Genomic DNA, 21,614 nt, shown 5'->3' with positions numbered 1-21,614 from the left:
CATTCTTACAGACAAGTTGATGGCTTACTTAGCCAATGTGAAGCCACTGTAACAAGCCGCCAATAAATTTACGTAAATACAAGTTCCGTCCTGGTTGAGTGGATTGGTGCGCTGGTTTCAGGATCGTTTGTCTGAGAGGGCGAGGGTTCGAATCCTAATGTACTCTATTACTTAGTTTGGAACGGGGGTAAGTGACTTGATTCTGTAAGCTCAGCCAGAGTCGACCCAGCTCTTAATGGGTACCTGGAGAAATCTGGGGAAGGTAAATAGGAAGGGTGTGCGAAAGCACAGGATGGTTGACCCCAATCCCCTATTGCACTTCCTGGCTGAAGGGCCAAGAAACGGAGATCATCACCACCGGTAGGGACTGTAAAGTCCCTACCGGTGGTATGGCCTAATGCCATATGTATGGCCTAATGCCATATTCTTTACTTTTTTTAAAAATACAAGTTAAAAGACAAACTACTAGACACTCGTAAAAAACCAATGAAGGTTACACACATTAGAAGACACGAAGTTTTGATGCTGCAGATTCCATCCTTACAGAATATATCCTTCTTCTTCTCTTCTTTCTTCATAAAGAAAGATTTAAAAAAAAAACGGGAACTTCCTGGGCGGGTGTAAAGAAGGAGGCATTGAATAGATTGGGGTGCAGAAGGAGAGTGCGTTGCTGCACTGGCCTCAGACAGCTTGGTCCTGCGGTGAGTTGTAAGTAGAAGTAGAAGTAGTTACAAAATATCCGTCGAACCACCCTTGGAAGGGTTTTTCGTTTTATCAATAATTTGATTTTTTCTGCTGCGTTATTATCATTCATATATTATATTTATTTGTATGATTCACTTAAAGAGGTTTGCCACCTTTGGACGGGTTTGCTCATTCGAAATGTTTGGTTTATTCGTGTGTTTAGTTTGCACGTATTTGCTACTGTTTTGTATGTCTTTTTCTCTTTTTCTTTCTTTCTGTTATACTCCATCACCATGCCTTGTATTTTTGATAGGTATTAAAATAAATTAATTAAAAGAATATAATAATAAGATGAATCTGAAAAAGAGACCACGTATATGGTACCTTGAAAGTCAACTTTATTATTGCTTTATTTTTATGTCATTAGATTTCATATTTCTTTATTCTAGTATCTGTTTTTGATTAAAATTTATTTTATTATCTCTTTGTTACTTCCTGAACATAATTTCCTTTTTCACTAATTCATCAACTAATTTATAAGGCACCAAATTTAGACACTAAATCAAATTGATCACAATAAATTAAAAAAATAAAAATAAGGGAAAACATGTCAAAAAATGATTCATACCTGGGTTTGATATATCCAGAGTGAAAACCAGTCCTTACCCATAAAACTTGGTTTATATTTCACTCATACTTTAATCCTCTGTTTACTTAGCAAACATACAAGTATAAATCAGTCTTTGCTAAATAAAAAAATCAAACTCATTTCCTTAAATTTGGTAAAAAATGCATCGCCGTAAATAAACAAAGCGATCATAAAGATAAATAAACTGGAGTTTTGGGAAAAAATTTTAAGAGAAGCTCAAAAAGCAATGTCTGATAAGCTTATTTGAAAAGATAAAAAGACTTTGTTTAACTTTTTCCGTTTAATTACTTAAAAAACAACCATTTTTATTCGACATTTGTAATAATAGACATATTTTGCATTAGAAAGATGAAATCGTCAAGAAATAAATCAAACAAATCAGAAAGCCACAGAAAAAAACTTCGTTTTAACGGTGGCATTTTGAAACTGTAACATATTGAAATATTAAAAAAAACAAGTTTTATATAAAAAGAAAAATCACCATAGGCAGTCCATATTTGTGGTATTGGCAAGAGTTATTTATTTGAGCGTTTCCAAATGTATTGACAATAAATCACTAAATTTTGACATTCTCCTCGATTTTGACTGAAAATTTTATTTTTCTTTGTTGATTGTTTTCACCCTTATTTCTAGCCACTAACGTCTTAGAAGTTATTCCCCCTCCAACCAATTTTTTCGAAAAATATGTTTCATAAAAATTATGCTAAAGTGAAAACACTCAAATATAAGCTATACGCAATATTTTTGGCATTGGTTCCAAAAAAAAACTTCAAGGGGCTATGAAATATACAACATAGAATAGGAACTAAAAGCTGAGAGAATATTAGGAACTGGTTTAGCCAGGGTGGGATCAGATTCCCTAAAGTAACTCTGGCTCCATTTCAGAAGATCTTGAAATTTTGGGAGAAATCACAAACCCTTTATGCTTCTTGTTTGTTAGGATGGGGGAGGTTCAATACTGGAAAAAAAACCCTAAAATTATCGTATAACGTTAATAACGTCACTACAGACGTGGCTACGGACCTCTTTGCCAAGACTCTCCAGAACATCTTATAATATTTTTAAAATCTTGGCTAATATCACACACCGTTAATACCCCTTTTCGTTGGGATGAAGGGAGGCGTAATACTTGAAAAGACCTATGTATGATCTTATATCATCAGAAACATCATTTCAGACGAGGATACAGGTACTTCTCGCCAAGAAGCTCTTGCTGCATTGTATAATATTTTTGAAATCCTGGGTAGTGTGACAGGTCAGCGATGGTCGTTGTTTGTTAGGATGAAGGGGGAAAGTGGAATATGGAAAACACCTTAAATCCCCATATATCACTAAAAACGTCACTACGGACGTTGCTACGAACCCTCTCCACTAAGAAACTACAGCTACATTTTATAATGTTCTTGAAATCTTGGTTAATGTCACTAATCATTAATATTCCTTTTTTGTTGGGATGAAGGGGGCATAATACTGGAAAAGAACTATGCATGATGTTATCTCATTAGGAACGTCATTACAGACGAGGATGTATGTACTTCTCGCAAACAAGCTCCAACAGCATTTTATTAATATTCTAGTAATCTTGGTTAGTGTCACAAGCCAACGATGCTCGTTATTTGTTAGAATGGAGGCGGATGGGAAAGAACTAAAATCCCCATATATCATTAAAAACGTCACTAGGGACGTTACTAGGGATCCTCTCCGCGAAGAAACTGCAGCAAAATTTTATAATATTTTTGAAATCTTGATTGATGCTAGAAACCCTTAATACTCCTTTTTTGTTAGGATAAAGGGAGGCGTAATGCTTGAAAATAACTATGTATGACCTTATATCATTAGAATACGTCATTACAGACGAGGGTATAGGTACTTCTCGCCAAGAAGTACCTGCTGCATTGTATAATATTCTTGAAATCCTGGGTAGTGTGACAGGTCAACGATGCTCGTTGTTTGTTAGGATGGAGGGGGAAGGTGTGATACGGAAAACACCTTAAATCCCCATATATCATTAAAAAGGTCACTACAGACGTTGAACGAATCCTCTCCACTAAGAAACTACATCAACATTTTATAATGTTCTTGAAATCCTGGTTGATGTCACTAACCATTAATATTCCTTTTTTTAGGATGAAGGGAGGTGTAATTCCGGAAAATACCTAAGTAGCATCTTATATCATTAAAAACGTAATTACAGATGAGGATATAGGTACTTCTCGCCAAAGAAAATCCAGTTGGATTTTATAATATTCTTGAAATCTTGACTGGGTTCACAAATTCGAATTACTCTTTCTTTGTTAGGATGGGGGGAGGGGAAGTGTAAAGCAGGAAGATTAAAAAAATTATCGTATATCAATAAAGACGTAACTACTATGAAGTCTTAGATGGATGTGTTGCTCATATTCTCATACAACCAGGCTGTGGCGACAGAAAAGACGGTAAATATACAAGATCAGCTTTAATGAAATGAAGAAAAAAACCTTAAGAACTTTTAAAGTTCTTAACTTAAGAAACTCAAAACTTAAAACTCTTCCTGATTATAGGACACTAGCGATAATTAGTTGGTTGCGGACGGACGGTTTTTTCCTAGCATCCAAGCTAGAAAAAATAATTTTAATGTCGAAAGTGTCAATTTTCAGCCATATCTTTTAACTAGAAAAGTCAGAATCGGTAAAAATTCACGAGCCAGCAAGTGGTCATAGAGGCAAAGGAAGTAAAAGATTCAAACACTGTTCTTAACAGTTGCCCTCACAGAAGAGTTAGTTATCGCAGACGAGGAAACTTGTAAGGAATAGTCCGTTATCTCTATTAGGACACCATTTCCAGAACACTCAGGCTCATGTTAATAATCTAGTATCTTTCCTAGGAGCTAAATGTATCAAGAACCTGTTTAAACGAAATTGCGCATTCTGGAAAAATTCTGCTTCTGAAAAATGTTATGTAGTGTATATGTTACGCAGAAAGACCGAAATCTGGTGAACGTCAACATTCACCGGTGAAAACCTCAAATAAGGATATTTAACAATATCTTGTACATAAACAAAGCGGCTATGTGTTTCCTGGCCATGCAGCTTTGGCAGTCTTATGCAAGGTTTGATGGTGACAAGTTAGGTTAAATAATAATATCTTAGACCATACCGCTTTTCCATTTACGAAAAATTAAGCGAGAAACAACAGCATTAATTTAAATAATGCAGTGACAAAGAATAAAAACAATGCCTTAATTAATAAAACAAATCCGAATATTTCAACTCCACGTCTAGGAGCTTTAATCGGAAAAAAGGGGGAAAAAGAAAAAAATAGTTAAGTCATCTTCAGAAAAAGACAAGAAAAAAAAACAGAACAAGAGAAAAAAAAAGATGACAATACAAATAAACAAAACTCACATCTTAATAAACTTCCACAGTACTACGACACTGTAACGCAGAAACGGCACCAAAAATGTCTAGTTGACTAAACTTACAGATTTAAAACTGAATTAACAGATTTAAAACATTTGAACTATTTGGGTTATCTGAAACTATATATGGCAACAGGTCAACGAACTTAATGCATTATAAATTAAGTGTATTTGTTTATTGGCAAGTTTAGCTACGGTCCAGCTTCGACTTCACCTCGACTTTCGCTTACAGGTTTGTCACTTGTTCCAGGACTATTATGTAAATCACCTTTTTTGGACGATTTTACCTGCTCCTTAATTAAACTGTTATAAATTGAATTCATTCTAAAATCACCTACATCTATATTAATAACAATACTCCCATAGATAGTTAGTTCAAATATTTTTAAACTGTAAATTTAGTCAGAAGTGGTAAACCATTCTTTTGTAAATTCTTCAACGTAAATATTGTACTGTATTTGTTATAGACCCCTTTGCCAATCTGAATCTATAGAGGAGTAATATCTGCTCTATTAGAAATTTTCGGTGTTATTTCTGTGTTAATCTGTTGCAGCATTGTGGAAGTTTATTACAATGCGAGTTTTATTTATTTGTTTTGTCTTTTATTTTTTCTCTTGTTACCTTTTTTTGTTTTCTGTTTTCTTTTTTCTTTTTCTTTTTTCCGTTGATAAAGAAGTGGAGTTGAAATATTCATATTTTTTTTTGTCAATTAATGTTTTGTTTCTTTTTTATTCTGTGACACTGCTTTATTTAAATTAAACCTGTTTTTTCTCGCTTAATTTTTCGTAAATGGAAAAAGTCTTAGAAATAAACAACTGGATAAAATCTCGGAAATAAATCCCAGAAATGCTCAACATCCACCATTAGTGCACGATTAATATCCACAAACACGTAATCGCTTGGCGTATGCCTGAAATATTTGTTAATCCTTATTTTGGATTTTCACCGGTGAATGTCGACATTTACCAAATTTCGGTCCTTCACCGTAATATATACAATTCAAACGCACGGACCTGATATCACTGAAAAAAAAGTAGTTGAAATATCTACGGCTCGTTTTCGATCATCAGTTGAGCTGAAACGCTCACTTCGCGGAGATAGCACGGAAAGTCACAACCTCCCTGATCCAGTTCAAAAACATACCAGAAAAAACATGGTGTTATCGCCAGACAATTTGATACACCTAAATAAGGCGGTAATTCGACTAATTCTGCCACATGATGAAGTGGTCTGGGTCAACGCGACAGAAGTTTTGAACGATATTACCCCTTTAAAAGGGGTACAGACTGGCCTGCTTAATGATTACTTAGCCGCATCACGGAACTGCCTGGAAAGCTATAAGATAAGAAAGTTCATTTTTGCCCGGTTATTGACATACAAACAAGAAGCAGAGTAGTAAAAAAAAAGAAACGAACTGTAAAACATAGAAAAAAGATCAACTTCTGAACAATAAATATAAAAATGAAATTTTTCAACTGAAAGTAAGGAGCGACAATAAAGCTTAAAACGAAAACAAAAATTATTCCGTATATGAAAGGGGCTGTCCCCTCCTCAAAACCTAACTCTTTACTGTAAAGTTTGTCTCTTACTCACAACTCTACTTTTTAAAACAATAAAACCTTTAGCGTAAAGAGCGAAGTGTTGAGGAGGGGACAGCCCCTTTCATATACGGAATAATTTTTGTTCATTTTAAGTTTTAATGTCAGTTCTTAATTTCGGTTAAATTTTTTTTTTTTTTTAATTTAATTTCTCAACGTTTTTCAACTAATGCAGGTTGAAATTTGGCTCACCGTACATGAAAAATTAAAACAAAATTTGTATATTAATTTTGGCGGATTTATTTCAGATAGGAAGGGTTGTCCCCTCCTCAATACCTTGTTCTTTTTGCTAAAATTGTTAGAACTTTTAAAAAAGCTTCCTATTCTAGTTAAACGGCCCCCGTGTTTCAATTTTAGTAAACAGTCGAAATTTAGCGTAAAGAGTAAGGTATTGAGGAGCCTTCACATATGGCACGAATTTTGTTCGTTTTTCAAATATTGCTAGTGAATCTGGCTCACCCACTATGAAATATACCCCTCCACCTCATGGAAACCTCCTCCGTGAAAATTTCCTCCAACGTAAAGTGCTTTTGACGAATCTTTTGGTATTAAATTTCGTTTTTTAAAGTTTCGGTTACTATTTAGTCTTACCTACAGTTTGTTACCCAGAACTGTTTGACAAAACTTAATCAAATTAATCCAAACAACACTCGTAAATGATTCTAAATGGCAGAAAATGTACCAAACGATTTAATTTCGTACTAAACACATCCCAGTCAATATTATTCATAACATCTAAAGGGGCACGATCACAACATTTTGTAAAATAAAGCCATTCCTAAAAAACAAGGGGAGACCAGAAAATCTAAATTCACCCTAAAAAAATGCACCTGGAGGGGTGACATATAGACCATGTGGGGCATGACCAGGGAATAATACAATTTAGCGAGTAAAAGGATAAAGATCCTCCAGAGCCATTGCTGGCGCATAGGGCGTCGAATCGACGTTTCAGTTGCTTTAGCGAGTAGCACGCTGTATAAAACTGTACTTCGGCAGATAAAGTAAGGCATAACTGGGGCCGACATCTGCTATAACGTCTTCTACTGCAATAACACGAGTACTATGCGAATCTGGGTCATGAACGAACCTTAGATATATCAAGATATATCAAGTCTAGCGCGCTAACCACTCGGCTAGGACGGCTCAGCACCAAGATGGAAGCAAAATAAGTAAATGGGGCATAACACCAAAAATACTCTAAGCTACTTAGTTATACAGGATTACCAGAATTTTCAGTTTTCTACGAATACCCATTAACCGACGATGAACAAACGCACACCTCAGGTACTTCTGGAAACCAAACTGCCATTTAATCTACCACACACTTGATCAGTTCAGACAGGACAAGACCGCAGAACCTTATTTAAGACACAACAAATATCAATGGAGCAGTAGCTACAATTAAAATCCACATTTTTACTTTTTCCTTCAAACATCTGCTATTGCACCAGAGCAAAATAAATTAGGTACTCGACTTGTGGCAATACATATTTTGAAGTAATAGGATCAGAATATCAATCAGCATTGTGCTTGCGTTCGAAAAATGATGAGATACGATGTCGTCCAGATCAGGATTTCATGGCACTTCAGAAGCTGGAATACATTTACGATCCCACTTTTAGAAATAATCAGCATATTACGTTTACGTGAACGTGGGGTCAAGCCTTTTTTTTTTAACACAGTGTCACAGGCCGTCCTAGCAGAGTGAATTGGTGCGAGGGATTTAGGATCCTTTGTCCGAGAGGGCGAGGGTTCGAATCCTAGCGTACCCGATTATTTTGTATGGGACAGGGTTCAGTGGCGTGACTCTGTAAGCTCAGCCAGAGTCGAACCAACTCTAAATGGGTACCTGGACTTATCGGGGGAAGGTAAACAGGAAGGGTGTACGAAATTACAGGGTGGTTGGCCCCCAACTCCCGATTGCACATCCTTGCTGAAGGGCCAAGAAACGGAGATCAGCACCATCGGTAGGGATTGTAAAATCCAATGCCGTATTCTTTACCTTTTTTTACCTTACCACATAAAGTTCCAACATTCAAATAACGAGAGCCAAACACAGCAGAACACTGGCAAAACCTTTGCTCTTCGGGAATACCAACCCTTGCTTTATTACAACGTCTCTGAGTAATGCTCTATATTTTCCACATAGGTGATGTTTTTCATGGGCCTCAGCAGAAACACGATCAGACTCTATATCTTTAAAGTTATGAACACTCGTTGTATTTCTTTTTTATCTTTCTAAAAACCAGAAACAGAACATTGATCATTAAGTGACCACAATTTTGCCAAATATTATGTGCAGGGGCTTCAACTTAAAGCAAATTTTCTGAAGAAAAAAAAAATAAAAAGTTCCGTCAGGCTGCAGATTAACGATCGATTGACTAAGAGAGAGCAGATATGAAATAGGAAAACCAAAAGCCATATGAATATCTGCAAACTCATTACTGCTTAGGTGCGAGGAGTTGCAGTTGCTTAACGATAATTCTGTGAAGGATTGCCAACAAGGATCGAAATATACTTGAGGGGGAGACTGCGCTGCTTTATCAAAATAATGCAATGGTCTGTTATATTAGTGGTTAACGAACTCACAATACATTGGGATTGGAGTAGTGACATAAAAGAATGCCCCTTAGCTGAATGAGGAGATAAAAAGTTGCAGCCTAAGAGAATTGGATACTGTCTTCTTTGCTGAAACATTTGGATTAGAACATGTGGCTAAAAGACTGATGCAAATAGAAAGTATTGGAGGAGTACATGTTTCTTAACGGAGAACCAAGCATGCCTCGAGGCTATTGAAAATATCAAAAGCAGGCAAAAAAGCGAAGTGGAATGCAATGAAGCATCAAAGGCAATCCATCTTGGAATGAAGTAGCAGCCAACAGAATCGGGTTTCACTGATGTGGGTTGCAAGGTAATCTGGGATCACAGTTAATGAAACGGCAGGAGAAGCAGCTTTCATTGGAACCTTTCATTTCCATCTTTCAGAGCTGATGAAAAGCGGCAATAGAGGGGACTGTCCTATGAGAAAGCAAAGCTTAATCTTACCAGAATCGACACCTTTATGACTTAATAGGTCAGAAATACACACAATAAATGAAACGTATTTAGAGTTTTCAAAATCATCTCATCAGAACAGGACAAGAGAATTTCCTAATTTCCGAATAATTCATTGGTGACCGTGGAAGCAAGAAGGCAAGAAAACAAGACAACTGGATTTTAAGTTGGAGCACATAGAAGAGGTGGTGACGCCCGACAGCTATCAAATTATAATGTAAGAATGGGGGAACTAAATATTAGTCCCTCCATACTAATAAGGTTGCTTTTTTTAGGCAACTAAAGGGCCTTTGTGGCCCTGAGCCTTGTAAAGTTTAGCGAGTCTGCCCATAATAATAATAATAGTAAGTAGGATGCAGTGCTTTTTTGAAAAAATAACTGAAGCTCGTAGATATCGTCAAGCTGATTAAAATACGAAAAAACTATCTTGACTACCGAAAGAATTAGATTTGAAGAAAATAGTAAGGGCCATGAAAATTAAATCTGTTTGTTTGAATTAGTTAAGCGTAAAATTACACAACCCGTTTTTCATTTTTTTAAATTAGTAACAACCAAGAATTCAATTTTTAACGAAATGAAATGGGGAAGGTAAATCATTAAGAAATAAGCTAAAAACATTTTGCACCAAGCAGTTCAAAAAGGTGTTTCTGATCTTTTGACGTGAAATTGCCATTAATAATTAACAGATTGTTACAGTTTGGATTTTTGCGCACGAAACCCTTTGCAAATTTGAACTAATTAGTTTTGCTTATTTATTTTGACAGTTCAACGTGACAACACTGAAACAAATTTGATGCATCTCTAGAAATCTTATAATTTAAAGCTATGGAAAGAAAAATCGTAGAAAACCGCAGTTTTCAGGAATAAACAGACCTAAGATGGGTCCAGGGAAAATGTTTATGTCCTTTGTTCCTTAAGGGAATGGGCTATAAAATAATTTGGAAAAGTGTCACGAGGCATTTCCAACCTAACCATGCCTAAGCTAATCGACAATATTAAGCTCATATAATTTTTTTTATTTCTCAGAGACTGATGACAAAAATTTTGGCAATTTTAAAAAATTGCCAAAATCATTAAGATGTTGAAGAAGAATTATATCCTGCTTTAAAAATTTAATCTTCCAAACTATTTTATTATTAAAGGTTTTGCTTCTTGTCTTCCAAAATTATTTAAGGTTAAGATTAACTGTCAAGTATAGGCTACTTTCCAGTAATTTTATTTTCAGTAAATTTGATAACTGGTCAAGTTTCACGTTCATTGTTTAAACTGATGTTAAAATTTGTTTGAACAACATTTTAATTATTTTAATTCGTTTCATATCTCATTGAATGTAGTTAACACGACGTTAACTTGACACTACTGATCAATCTTAGTCACAATAAATATTGTCTATTTACTTAGGCGATACTTACACTAGTACAAAAACAAGGAAGTTCCTTGTTCTTCAGAATTACTTAGTATATTTAAGGGTCCTTAATATAAAAAAAAAATAAAAAAAAAATCCTAGTTCATCAGTAATGGTAATCAAATGTATTTTCTGATAAAATTAGAATATAACCGACTTTAAACTTTGATAAAGCTTTGTTTCATCAAAATTCACGTGAAGGAAATTCGGATCACGAAAACAAATCTCGTGCTATTTATCTGCTTCTTTACGAAAATGCACCTCGGGGTATATACAATATATCAATTAGCTTTCCTAATATGAAATTACGTACATATTTTTCAAAGGTATTTATTTGATATCAAAGATACCAAAGTATAGATTTTTTGTATAACAGTACATCTTCTGCAGTACATCTTTCGATATCTTTTTAAATCTTTGATATCTATTTGATATCCTTTTTTGACGGACTGACCACCAAAATCAAGTAACTCGGTTTCCAGTCCCTCTTGTTGCACAACAGATCTATTCATGTAGAGCCTAATAAAACATTTGACCAGGTTTACTTAAACTAACTTGGGCCAAAAAAACTAGACTGAACGAAGTCTAACTCCGGTCGCAATCTTAGTTGAGGGAGAGATTTCCATGACCTTGTTATCGGCACACCTAGCAGAAGGATTTGTATGATCCCAACCAATTTTGGTCCCCGAATTCTAGATTTCAGGACATATACCAGAAGGAACCATTTTTGTCTCAGCCAGGCCTGGTGGAATCAGGACCTGACATAAACTCATGCAGGGAAGATGGGAAAGAAATGCCTATATTCTTGTGATCAGTCTACTAGTAGGGGCTCTCGGATCTCAGCCAAACCTGACGTGAAATAAGAATAAGCATCGTAATTATGCTTTGTGAAGGTATTGCAACCCTGGATGGAGGTGAAACAAAAATTCTTGTTCTCGGGGTCCTAATTGTAAAAAAATAGCTAGTGTCGTTATTGTATTTTTGGGACTGCCCGGCTTGTACATAGGATTGAGGAGGGGTCGAATTCCAAAAATCAAGGCATCTACTGAAATGAATTGTTGAATATAAAAAAAAAACTTATTAAAAAGTTCATGTCATAGTTGTGTATTTTGGCAATCGGGAATAAATTTGCCTTTTTGGAGGACCCTTGATAAGCTCCGTATTGACATTGCTGGACTCTCTGAGACAAGACTTACCGGTTTTGGTACTTTGAATAGTGAAACATACCATATTTTGTATTCTGGACTTGAAACTAGAAAAGAGGCAGGTGTTGGAATGGCATTAAGTAGTCGGGCCAAAAAATGCCTAGTGGATTGAGAACCTATTAATGAGCGGATCCTTCGTGCCCGCTTTGCCACTTCTCAGGCCAAATTGACAGTTATAGTTGTGTATGCCCCAACCAATGTTACCGTTGATCAGACCAAAGATGATTTTTATCGCGTGTTGTCAAATGTTGTTGCTAAAGCGCATCGGCACGATATTGTGACTTTGTGTGGAGACTTTAACGCTAAAGTTGGAAGTGATGCCTCCTATGCCCCAACTATCCTTGGTAAGCATGGACTAGGGGGAAATCAATGATAATGGCGTACGTTTAATTGACTTCTGTGCGACTCATGAACTTCTCGTCGGCGCATCATTGTTCCCTTCATAAACAAATACACAAATATACATGGAACTCGCCTGATCGTGTAACAAGAAATGAAATAGACCATATTTTAATTGCCAAGCACAGGCGAGGTTGTTTAGAGGATGTTAGGACCTTTAGAGGTGCCGACTGCTATTCTGACCATCAACTTGCTGTTGCTAAGTTTAAGCTGAAACTAAAAACTGTCATAAAGCCCCAGCGGTCAGTAAGAATATTTAATGTGAGAAAACTGCAGGACCCGTATGTATTACAAAAGTATACATCTACTTTGTCAAATAAGTTTTCCATGCTAAGGGACGAGTTGTCAATTGATAATCAATGGGAAAAGATCGTCGAGTCCCTGAAAGAAGTGGCACAAGAAGTTGTGGGATATAACAGGATGAAGAAAGAGCAGTGGATATCTGAAAGTACCTGGGATATCATTGATCAAAGGGCAGAAGTCAAAATTCTCGTAGATAGACATGAGCATAACACGTCATGCACTAGAGAATATCTTGATGATTTTAAAAGCGCAGTATAAGCGTCTCAATAAACAAGTCAAAACACGGACTAGGAATGATAAGAGGGTGTTCATCGAAACTATGGCTGATCAGGCTGAAGTAGCCGCCAGGCGGGGAGATAGTCGTACTGTGTACGCTATAACGAAGGAGCTTGCGGGTATTTCAAAGGCTTCTTCAACCCAAGTTGAAAACAAAGAAGGCATCTTATTAACCCAGACGGATGTCATAAACCGACGCTGAATGGAACATTTCACCGAGGTATTAAATCAGGTGCCTCCCACAACTTCTTTAAATATCCCTGAAGAAACACTGTTCGATCTTGGAATATATTCCGGACCTCTCTTGCTGAGTGAAGTAAGAGGCTCTAATGACTTTGAAAAACGGAAAGGCAGCCGGCAACGATGGTATGACCCCAGAACTGTTGAAATATGTTAGAAGCACCCTAGCAGTGCCCATGTTTGAACTTTTGTCACGTGTTTGGGATGATGAAAAAGTCCCGAGTGAATGGTCAAAGGCAGTAATTGTAAAATTCTTCAAAAAAGGACAAAAGACTAAATGTGATAATTGGAGAGGCATCGCTTTACAATCAGTTGGCAGCAAGGTTTTGTGCCAAATTATTCTCAATAGAATTCAAAGTATAGTGGAGAAAGTTCTGAAAGATGAACAACAAGGATTCCGCCAAAACAGATCGTGTTGTGACCTAATATTTAGCCTGAGAGTCCTGCTCGAAGAATCTAATGAATGGCAGGTTCAACTACTCACAGTATTTATTGACTTTCTCAAGGCCTTCGACTCGATACACCGCGAGACCATGTGGAAAATTTTAATGCATTACGGGATCCCGATTAAAATTGCAAATATAATTAAAGGGCTATACCTCGATATTATGTGCGCAGTACAAACTAAGGGTGGCCTAACTGACTGGTTCACCGTTCAGTCGGGTGTAAGGCAGGGCTGCATTCTATCGCCACTGTTATTTGCCATAGTCATAGATTTTGTGCTTCGTGGATGTAGCTTCAGTGGGGGTCTACAATTAAACCCACTAAGAGCCCTTCATGATGGTGTTTTTGCGGACGATATTGCACTCTTCGCTCACGAATCAGAAGCTATAAAACACAATATAAATGAACTTGGGCGTGTGGCAAATGCTGTTGGACTCTCCATAAACGCTAACAAGACTAAATCAATGTCAAATGCGGTCATTCTTGACTTAGCTGAGGGACTTTTGGTCAACAATGAGGAGATTGAAGTAGTGAGAGAGTTCAAATATCTCGGCAGCATTCTTACGCAACATGCAAATACTGAAAGAGAAATTTTGTGCCGAATAGCATTGGCTGGCTCTGCCTTCAATTGTCTCAGAAATGTTTGGAGAAATAGCAAATATTCCCAGAAGTTAAAACTCAGAATTTATAATAGCAATGTCCTCTCCGTCCTTACATATGGTTGTGAAACTTGGAGTATCACTGGTCAACTAGGAAAACGACTACGGGCATTCGATAATAACTGCCTATGATCAATTTTGAATATACATTGGACTGAGAGAATAAGAAATGATGAGTTTTATACCATGACAAATCATACCCCCATCCTTGATGCCATTAGAAAGCGACGATGGATGTATTGGGGGCACATGGTGCGAATGGGTGATGGAAGGCTACCTCATGATATATGGTGTTGGATACCCCCTGGCCTCCGCAAGTCAGGGAGACCCAAAATGACCGTTGGCAGGATGTTAGAGAAGGAGGCGAAGCTGGCGAGGTCTTCGATGGAAGAGCTTTGGTCGAGGGCTCAGGACAGGTCGCCGTGGCGAACCCCTGTTGCTGCCTTATGCGCCCTCGGGCGTGAGAGGACCTAAGTAAGTCTAAGTAAGGAGGAGGGGCAATAGGTGTGGCTTTTGTTTTTTATTGTCAAAATATCTTGGCATCAACGAAATTTCTAGGTGGATTGTTGGAATTCAGCTAGACGTGGCTAGCACTGAAAGTTATGGTTCCAGTGTCCGTGTTCAATCAGAGCTCTGTAAGGAAATAGCATCATCCTAGCATTGTACATCGAATAGAACTGCTCATATCAACTAAATGTGGAATTGACTAGTAGCTAGGAATTCAGTTCCACCTTTAGAAGGTTTCAATGTGGTCTAATACTGTGGCATAATTTCGTCAAAATCAAGGAGGTGGGGGCAAAGTCGGAGACAATTTTCCCAAATCATCTAAAAATGACAATGAAAACTGAAAAATGCGCCATATTGCACCATAAAGGTAAAGACACACTAAAGAAAGCTGGCCCGGTTCTATGGATGCTTGGATTATACAGAATTTTCTACAGAAGTTTTGACAGAATTTTTGAAGATACTAAATTTCAGCTGAAGCGGGTGGCAAACTGGGGCCTGGGGGCGATTGAGGTCTGAGAGGAGCAATTTTCCCCTAGCGTCACAGCAGATTACGCCCCTGATCCGATAGCTATTAGAGTGGTTAATAACATATACACGCGCTGAATAAGCTTTGAGGTTTCTTCCCTTTTTTCCTAAGGAATTGCGCCTTTTACATCCGTAAACCCGTCAATGTATGGATTTTTCGTAGCTATTAGAGATATTAGAGTCGTCTTAAAGTCTGAAAACCACATTTTTTTTTACGCCCTTTGTCCTCAGAAAAATTGTCTCAAGGACCTAAAACGCGTACACAGAAACAAAATGTACCAGAAAATCCTTATGGCAGTTTTTTGTAGAGAAATACCTAAAATAAAAAAGGACAATCCACCCAGAGACAACAAAATCTAGCAGATACACAAGGTAACTTTTTTTGTGTACATAAATATTTCCATTGACTCAAAAACGAAGCCAGGGCTATTTAATCTGCAACGCTACCTACACAATTCTTTAGCTTAGTTATGATCGTCACGGTTCTAGGCATTTCCCCCCCCCCAGGAAAATACCTCGCCAGAAAGTGCCACTCACAGGAAAGAACCCCCCTGGAAAATACCCCCCGTGGAAAATAAAACTTTCCAAATTTTACGATTTTATTTGGGTTTTGTTTTTTAAATTTCAGTAAGGGGAAGAAATTTTGGTACTTCTGTATTATGCGCCACTCACTCAGGTTTACGCAGTGTAAAAGTCGAGAGCAAACCGGTTTCTTCGTTAGTTTCTTTCAACTTAGCGCAAGACAAGACAAAGACAAGAGACAGAATACGCGGGAAATATATTTTGGGCTATATATTTGCAAATAAGGGGGGGGAGTATTTGGACAATTTGAAGTCAGAAAACAATTCTTACTTAATAATATGCAGAATAATTGTACCTAACACGTTTTGCATGCAGACCCGCTATGGTTTACCCCTCCCCCCCATACTGTGCAAATCTAAAGCAAAAATGTGTCTCTAAAGTAACGAAGAAACTTACAAAAAAAAACCGTTTGTTCTCGAGATTTAAACAAAGCGTAAACTTGAGTGAGTGGCGCATAATACAGAAGTACCAAAATTTTTCTCCCCACGGAAAAATAAATAAATAAAGTTCTCAAATTGGGAAAGCCTTATTTTCCACGTGAGGTATTTACCGGTACTGTTATTTTCCGCGGGGGGTGTTTTCCTCGGCGTGGGGGGGGGGTATTTTCCGGAAGGCATTTTCCGCGGGCGTATTTTTCACGGAGGAGTATTTTCCATGGGGGGTATTTTCCGGCAGTGGTATTTACCAGTAGGTAATCTGCATGGGGGGGGGGGGTTAAATACCGATCATAACATATGGTAAGGGGAGTGTGTTGAAGTCCCCTCGTGATATTATTCCGAAAAGAATCTCTACCTACAAAAGCATTCTCCAGTAAATAGATATGGTTGTTGTTTGTACAAGTACACATACATTTCCACTGACATCAAAAAGAAAGCATTGTTATTTATTCTGCAAAATTACCTGCTAAATATTTTTCACTCTGTTACGATCATCACACAGCGTAAGGGGAGTATGTTTAAATTCCCTCGTGAGATTATTCCGAAAAGGCTCCACAACTTGAGAAAGCATGCCCCAGTAAAAAGATATGGTAGTTGTTTGTAGAAGTGCACATGTATTTCCATTGAATCAAAGAAGAAGCCATGGCTATTTAATCTGCAACACTACCTACGCAATATTCTTCAACTCAGTCACGATCATCGCATATGGTAAGAAGAGTATGTTGAAATCCCCTCATGAGATTATTCCAAAAAGACTCCCCACCTAGAGAAAGCGTGCCCCAGTAAATAGATATGGTAAGTATTTGTAGAAGTGCACATATATTTCCATTGACTAAAAAAAGAACCCGCGACTATTTAATCTGCAAAACTACCTACGCAACATTCTTCACCGTGTTACAATCATCGGACAGGGTAAGAGGAGTATGTTGAAATCTCCTCGTGAGATAATTCCGAAAAGACTCCCCTCCTAGAGAAAGCATGCCCCAGTAAATAGATATGGTAATTATTTGTAGAAGTGCTCATATATTTCCATTGACTCAAAAAAGAGCCCGCGACTATTTAATCTGCAAAACTACCTACGCAACATTCTTCACCGTGTTACAATCATCGGACAGGGTAAGAGGAGTATGTTGAAATCTCCTCGTGAGATTATTCCGAAAAGACTCCCCTCCTACAGAAAGCATGCCCCAGTAAATAGATATGGTAATTATTTGTAGAAGTGCTCATATATTTCCATTGACTCAAAAAAGAAACTGCGACTATTTAATCTGCAAAACTACCTACGCAACATTCTTCACCGGGTTACAATCATCGGTCAGGGTAAGAGGAGTATGTTGAAATCTCCTCGTGAGATTATTCCGAAAAGACTCCCCTCCTAGAGAAAGCATGCCCCAGTAAATAGATATGGTGATTATTTTTAGAAGTGCTCATATATTTCCATTGACTCAAAAAAGAACCCGCGACTATTTAATCTGCAAAACTACCTACGCAACATTCTTCACCGTGTTACAATCATCGGACAGGGTAAGAGGAGTATGTTGAAATCTCCTCGTGAGATTATTCCGAAAAGACTCCCCTCCTAGAGAAAGCATGCCCCAGTAAATAGATATGGTAATTATTTGTAGAAGTGCTCATATATTTCCATTGACTCAAAAAAGAACCCACGGCTATTTAATCTGCAACACTACCTACGCAACATTTCACCGTGTTACAATCATCGGACAGGGTAAGAGGAGTATGTTGAAATCTCCTCGTGAGATTATTCCGAAAAGACTCCCCTCCTAGAGAAAGCATGCCCCAGTAAATAGATATGGTAATTATTTGTAGATGTGCTCATATATTTCCATTGAATCAAAGAGGAAGCAATGGGTATTTAATCTGCAACACTACCTACGAAATATTCTTAAACTCAGTTGTGATCATCACGTATGGTAAGGGGAGTATGTTTAAGTCCCCTCATGACATTATTCCGAAAAGATTACCCAACAAAAGAGAAAGCATGCCTTAGTAAATAGATATGGTAGTTGTTTGTAAAAGTGCACATATATTTCCATTGAATATATATACCTACGTAACATTCTTCAATTCAGTTATGATCATCACATGTGGTAAGGGGATTATGTTGAAATCCCCTCGTGAGATTATTCCGAAAAAACTCCCCTCCTAGAGAAAGCATGCCCCAGTAAATAGATATGGTATTTATTTGTAGAAGTACTCATATATTTCCATTGAATCAAAGAGGAAGCAATGGCTATTTAATCTGCAACACTACCTACGAAATATTCTTCAACTCAGTTGTGATCATCACATATGGTAAGGGGAGTATGTTTAAGTCCCCTCATGACATTATTCCGAAAAGATTCCCCAAACAAAGAGGAAGTATGCCTTAGTAAATAGATATGGCAGTTGTTTGTAGAAGTGCACATATATTTCCATTGAATATGTATACCTACGTAATATTCTTCAATTCAGTTATGATCATCACATGTGGTAAGGGGATTATGTTGAAATCCCCTCGTGAGATTATTCCAATAAGACTTCCTTATGGTATGACTTCCTTATGGAGGACCAGATTTTCTTATGGGGTACCATAAGAATTGTTATTTATTCTGCAGAATTACCTTCTAAATATTCTTTACCCTGTTACGATCGTCACACAGGGTAAGGGGATTATGTTGAAATCCCCTCGTGAGATTATTCCGAAAAGACTCCCCGACTGAAGAAAGCATACACCAGTAAATAGAAGTACACATATATTTCCATTGACTCAAAAAAGGACCCACGGCTATGTAATCTGCAACATTACCTACGTAATTTTCTTCAACTCAGTTATGATCATCATATGTGGTAAGAAGAGTATGTTGAAACCCCTCGTGAGATTATTCCGGAAAGACTCCACACTTAGAGAAAGCATATCCCAGTAAATAGGTATCGTAATTGTTTGTAGAAGCACACTCTTATTTTTATTGACTCAAAAAAGAAGCCATGGCTATTTAATTTGCAACACTAACTACGCAACATTTTAGTTATGATCATCACATATGGTAAGGGGAGTATGTTGAAACCCCCTCTTGAGATTATTCCGAAGAGACTCCCCACTTAGAAAAAGCATAACCCAGTAAATACACATGGTAGTTGTTTGTAGAAGTACACATATATTTCCATCGACTCAAAAAAGAAGCCACGGCTATTTAATTTGCAACACTAACTACGTAATATTATTCAACACAGTTATGATCATCACATATGGTAAGGGGAGTACGTTGAAATTTCCTCGTGAGATTGATCCAAAAAGACTCCTCACCCAATGACATAATGCCCCATTAAATGCATATAGTAGTCCTTTGTAGAAGTACACATATATTTCCGATGATTAAAAAAAAAAAAATCAAGCTTTAGTCATTTATTCTGCAGCACTACCTACCCAATATTCTTCACCTTGTTATAATCATTACATAGGGTAAGAGGACTAAGATGAAATTCCCCTGAAATCAAACAGTTCGTGGTAACGAACTGCAGTAAGGAGCGACCCGGCTCAATAGTAACCAAAACTCTAAAAAATGGAATTTTGATATCAATAGCTACATCAAAAGAATCGCATTTTAATGCTGATTTTAAATATATAAGTTTCATCAAGTTTAGTCTTACCCATCAAAAGTTACGAGCCTGAGAAAATTTGCATTATTTAAGAAAACAGGGGAAAATACCCTCTAAAAGTCGTAGAATCTTAACGAAAATGACACCATCAGATTTAGCGTACCAGAGAACCCTACTGTAGAAGTTTCAAGCTCCTATCTACAAAAATGTGGAATTTTGTATTTTTTGCCAGAAGACAAATCACGGGTGCGTGTTTATTTGTTTTTTGTTTGTTTGTTTTTTTTCCAGGGGTCATCGTATCGACCAAGTGGTCCTAGAATGTCGCAAGAGGGCTCATTCTAACGGAAATGAAAAGTTGTAGTGCCATTTTTAAGTGACCAAAAAAATTGGAGGGCATCTAGGCCCCCTCCCACGCTCATTTCTTTCTCAAAGTCAACGGATCAAAATTTTGAGATAGCCATTTTGTTCAGCATATGGAAAACCATAATAACTATGTCTTTGGAGATGACTTACTCCCCCACAATCCCTGGGGGAGGGGCTGCAAGTTACAAACTTTGACCAGTGTTTACATATAGTAATGGTTATTGGGAAGTGTACAGACGTTTTCAGGGGGATTTTATTTTGTTTGGGGGTGGGACTGAGGGGAGAGGGCTATGTTGGAGGATCTTTCCTTGGAGGAATCTGTCATGGGGGAAGAAAAATTCAATGAAAAGGGCGCAGGATTCTCTAGCATTACTATAAGAAAACAATGAAAAATAAACATGAAAACGTTTTTTTTAAATGAAAGGAAAGAATAGCATTGAAACTTAAAACGAACAGAGATTATTACGCATATGAGGGGTTCTAAAAATACTTTAGCATAAAGAGCGAGGTATTTAGGAGGAGATAAATACCTCGCTCTTTATGCTAAAGTATTTTTAGTAATTTCAACTATTTATTCTACGGCCTTTCTGATTCAGGGGTCATTCTTAAAGAATTGGGACAAAACTTACGATTTAGTGTAAAGAGCGAGGTATTAACGAGGGTATAAACCCCCTCGTATAAATAATAAAAATATTAAGATTATGAAAGTTCGTAACGTAAGTTAATTCTTAAGTTACTTATATTTTTACTAATAAAAACGTTAGTTGAAAATTAAAAGTTCTAGTTGCCTTTTTAAGTAACCGAAAAATTGGAGGGCAACTAGACCTCCTTCTCCACCCCTTATTTCTCAAAATCGTCTTATCAAAACTAAGAGAAAGCCATTTAGCCAAAAAAAAGAATTAATATTCAAATTTCATTTTAATAATTTATGTACGGAGAGCCAAAACCAAACATGCATTAATTCAAAAACGTTCAGAAATTAAATAAAAAAAAAACTTCGCTGATTTCGCTGATTTTTTTCGCTGAAAGTAAGGAGCGACATTAAAACTTAAAACGAACAGAAATTACTCCGCATATGAAATGGGTTGTCGCCTCCGCAATCTCTCGCTCTTTACGCTAAAGTTTGACTCTTTGCCACAATTCTACTTTTTAAAACAATTAAAAACTTTAGCGCAAAGAGCGAGGGATTGCGGAGGGAAAACCCATTTCATATACGGAGTAATTTCTGTTCGTTTTAAGTTTTAATGTCGCTCCTTACTTTCAGCTGAAAAAATTAGCTTTTTTTATTTA

The 21,614-nt window shown here is 37.1% G+C and overlaps 1 protein-coding gene across 2 annotated transcripts in view; it reads right to left on the bottom strand.

The window, feature by feature from the left end:
* LOC136040737 (3-hydroxy-3-methylglutaryl-coenzyme A reductase-like) overlaps nucleotides 1-21,614 on the bottom strand; it is a 168,249-nt gene that overhangs the window by 69,661 nt on the left and 76,974 nt on the right. The window lies entirely within an intron of this gene.

The sequence above is a fragment of the Artemia franciscana genome, chromosome 21, assembly GCF_032884065.1.
Source record: "Artemia franciscana chromosome 21, ASM3288406v1, whole genome shotgun sequence".
Classification (NCBI taxonomy): Eukaryota; Metazoa; Arthropoda; class Branchiopoda; order Anostraca; family Artemiidae; genus Artemia; species Artemia franciscana.
This window is presented reverse-complemented; position numbering and strand designations above follow the sequence as displayed.